This window comes from Bison bison, unplaced genomic scaffold (assembly GCF_000754665.1).
Source record: "Bison bison bison isolate TAMUID 2011002044 unplaced genomic scaffold, Bison_UMD1.0 scf7180017864133, whole genome shotgun sequence".
Classification (NCBI taxonomy): domain Eukaryota; kingdom Metazoa; phylum Chordata; class Mammalia; order Artiodactyla; family Bovidae; genus Bison; species Bison bison.
The window spans coordinates 2,306,558-2,310,770 of NW_011494705.1; the positions used below are offsets into that span (position 1 = coordinate 2,306,558).

General features: G+C 41.7%; 1 long non-coding RNA gene across 1 annotated transcript in view; it reads left to right on the top strand.

Annotated features, from left to right (window-relative positions):
- The window catches only part of LOC104988405, a 45,471-nt gene extending 41,660 nt beyond the window's left edge, over positions 1 to 3,811 (top strand). Inside the window, exon 4 of the long non-coding RNA XR_825236.1 lies at positions 3,597 to 3,811. This is a non-coding gene — a long non-coding RNA (uncharacterized LOC104988405). The remainder of the gene's footprint in view (positions 1 to 3,596) is intronic.
- The last annotated feature ends 402 nt before the right edge of the window (positions 3,812 to 4,213 follow it).

Here is a 4,213-nt window from a genome sequence, read left to right on the forward strand (position 1 = left end):
TCGGGAATTGTTTTTTGTATAAGCATTAAACTCTACTCAGGGACTTATTGTTAATGCTGTAACAAATTTCTCAACAACGTCATGAATTAACACAAAAAAATTCCTTTCTCAATGAAAAAAAAAGACTACTTAGTTTTGGGGTGCTCTGTTATTCAGCATAGGTATATGTTGTAATGGCCTTCTGGACACCGAGCTTTGATTCAGATAAATGGTTCTAGTTTAGGTTCTCCCTGGAAGTTATTAGGTAAGATATTAAGGGAGAGGTATGCATCTCACTATATCTTCCACATTTTTGAGCTGACTCTCACTTACAAAAGGGAGGAGCTTAGCTTGAATTATGTTTCATTTTACTGATAAAAGAAAGATGTGCACAACCATGACAGGAAATGCTGTTGAGAGACTGAAGCACAAGGTAACACATGCATATTCCTTTTCCAAAGGAAGCGTAAGGGACAGAGCCAAGACCAGGCATCAGAAAAAGGATGTTCAAATCCTGCTTTTGCTGAGTGTGTATGGTAGCTTGAGCTTCTGTCTTCTTTGTGGTAACCAGTCAAACTACAGTGTTTCTTCAAATGTAGTCATGTGTTACTCAACTTATTTTACTCTGTTTTCATATAATGTGCTGTGCTGTGCTTAGTCACTCAGTCATGTCGGACTCTTTGTGACTCCACGGACTATAGCCTGCCAGGTTCCTCTGTCCATGGGGATTCTCCAGGAAAGAATACTGGAGTGGGTTGCCCTGCCCTTCTCCAGGGATCTTCCCTACTATCTGAGCTACCAGGGAAGCCCAAGGATACTGAAGTGAGTAGCCTATCCCTTTTCTAGGGGAAATTTCTGACCCAGGAATTGAACTGGGGTCTCTTGCATTGCAGGCAGATTCTTTATTAGCTGAGCTGCTCAGGAAGCCCATTTTCATATAATGCTAAGTCACTTCAGTCGTGTCTGACTCTGTGCGACCCCATAGTTGGCAGCCCACCAGGCTCCCCCATCCCTGGGATTTTCCAGGCAAGTACACTGGAGTGGGTTGCCATTTCCTTCTCCAACGCATGAAAGTGAAAAGAGAAAGTGAAGTCATATAATAGTGTCTAGTAATTATCAAGGAGTCATAATTCTAACTAGCATATGTACATTTTGGCTTCCCTGGTGGCTCAGCGGTAAAGAATCCACTTGCCAATGCAGGAGATGTAGGTTAGATACCTGGGTTGGGAAGATCCCCTGGCGAAGGGCATGGCAACCCACTCCAGTATTCTTGCCTGGAGAATCTCATGGACAGAGGAGCCTGACGGTCTAGAGTCCATGGGCTCACAAAGAGTCAGACTTGACTAAGCAAGAACAATATGTACATTTTATAGTTTTCAAATTGCCTTTATGGAAATTATCTCACTTTGATCCTTCAGTGATGCCTTGAAATACTTATTGGTAGACGAAGAACCTCTGCTGTCTTCTAAATGGTGGTGTTTCTGAGAAATGTCTGAGCTCATGACAGACTTGCTAAGACAAGTCTGTCTTACCTCACTTTGTTTTTTTATTATTTTTTTTAAGAATTAAACCTGGTGAGCATATGAGATCTTTGACTTTTATTATCAAGTCCATACCTCATTTCCGTTTACAAGTTTTTTTTCGTAATGACCCTTGTCTATGAGGTGTATTCTTTTTCACCCCAGACATTTTTAAAGTGCAAGGAAGGTAATGGTTACTCTGAAATTGCATCTTGGTGCCTGGGATTTATATTCTTAAACCATCAGAAAGTGAGTGAAGTTGCTCAGTTGTGTCTGACTCTTTGTGACCCCATGGACTCTAGCCTACCAGGCTCCACTGTCCATGGGATTTTTCAGGCAAGGGCAATGGAGTGGGTTGCCATTTCCTTCTCCAGGGTATCTTCCCAACCCAGGGATTGAACCCAGGTTTACATGCATTGCGGGCAGATGCTTTACCATCTGAGCTACTAGGGAAGCCATCAGATTGTCTATTTAATGATGTTGGTAGATTAAACAAATAATTAAATTTTTATCATCTGTGCTTGAGCCATGAATTTTTATTTTGATTATGTAGTTGAGTTGGCTGATAATGTAGATTCTGGGCTCAGAAGTTTCTATCTGAAATATGTGTAATGGCCTAAGTATCTGTTAAATACCACCTGGTCCCTGACCAATGATTTAAGTTTTACCTGTGGTTATGAGTCTTACAAGACAGAGCTATTTCCTCTCTTCTACTTAATTTTAAGTGCGATCCTTATTTTTATCATCTCTTGTAACTGTTCCAGTACCCCATTTTGATAGAATGAAGGAGAGTGGTTATTGTGACATTATAATAGCCTCCATTTATTGAGAGCTTACTATGTGAGAGCCAACATGCTATACACTTTACTTACGTAGTTCTCACAACAGCCCATTGAGATAGATATATTGCTATTCCCATTTTACGGACGAGGGAACTGAAGTGCAGGGAGATTAAGTAAATTGCCCAAAGTCACACAGTGACTAGTGATAGAGCTGGATTTTTAGCTCAGACCATTTAAGTAGGAAATTCCTATGTCATAAACTACTATATTTCTTGTATATATATACTATATTTCTTGTACTATAAGATTTTCTTTGGATCAGAGACTAAGAAAAATGATGTATATCAATCTAGCCATCAATCTATCAATCTATATCAATCATCTGGATTGATGTATATCAATCCAGTATCATCAAAAATTGCATATGTTCACAAGCCATCTAGGTACTATGAACTCCCTTGAAGAAATCGTGTAGTAATCAGCCTGTGTGTGGTAGGATGTTTCCCTGTGGTAGACATGTAGAAGACATAAAAGAAATAGAAATTTTCCCTCTAATAGACCTGAAGATTTGTAGAAGTAGATAATTATTTTGGAGAGTTGGGAAGATAGAATTGGTTCTATAGCATCTGAGGGTCACAGTGGGGAGGCAATGGATAGTCGTCCTTGAAATGACTTCATTGCCAGATATTTTCATTGGATTTTGGGTGGGTCTGCCAGTCCTTGGGCTTCCTAGGAGGCACTAGTGGTAAAGAACCCACCTGCCATTGCAGGAGATGTAAGAGTCATGGGTTCAATCCTTGGGGTGGGAAGATCCCCTGGAGGAGGGCATGGCAACCCACTCCAGTATTCTTCCCTGGAGAATCACGTGGACAGAGCAGCCTGGTGGGCTACAGTCCATGGGGTCACAAAGAGTCAGACACAACTGAAGCAACTTAGCATGCCTGAATGCCAGTCCATCAGAAGTGGGCAGGCTTGTCTCTAATCCCAATGCCTCACATTGAGAAAGCCCTACACTCCAGAATTTCTTCTCACAGTCCTATTGATCAGGTTTGGTGGTTTCCATTTCTTTCCATGTCAACCCAGGTGTAGAAGTCACACTCTTTACAGGTTTCCACCAGGAAGCCAATCCATACCAGTAATGGCTTGAATTGTATACTGCAAAAATTCATGTGCTAAAGTCCTGACCCCTGTACCTCAGAATGTGGCCTTGTCTAGAAGTAGAGCTGTTGCAAATGCAGTTATTATAAAAGAAGATGAAGTCATAAAGGAATGGGGTGAGCTTCTAATCAAGTATAACTGGTGTCCTTCTAAACAGGAGAAATTTGGAGCAGATGCAGACACAGGGAGAACTCTTTGTGAAGATGAAGGCAGAGATCAGGGTGAGGTTTCTACACACCAAGGAACTCCAGTGATCACCAGCAGACCACCAGAAACTGAGGAAGAGGCGTGGGAGCAATCTTCTCTGCACAGCCAGAAGGAACCAACCTTGCTGATACCTTGGTCTTAGACATCTGGCCTCTAGAACCATGACAATAAATTTCTGTTCTGTATCTAGTCAGTTGTGGTACTTTGCTATGGCAGCTCTGGTAAAGCAATACACCACCAAACATGTCCTGAGATGGGCAGATTTTACTGAAGATATTTGGATGGAGCAATGTCATGGGGAGGGATCACATCACACAGCCCACAGCATTCCCCCTAATTATATCGCCTCCTCTCTCCCTCCACCTTCTTTCCTTCTCATCTCTTCCATTCTGGGTTAATCTCTAAATACTCAGCTACAAGTTTGTCTCACTATTTTTTTCAGAGTAGCTTTTTTCTTCCTCCGAAGTTATGGCAACAACCCATGTCTAGCTCCTAGGGCTCAGCTTCTAGCCCAACCATTAATCAAAATACGCATCAAACACAAGCAGTCCATTCACTTAGAGAAAT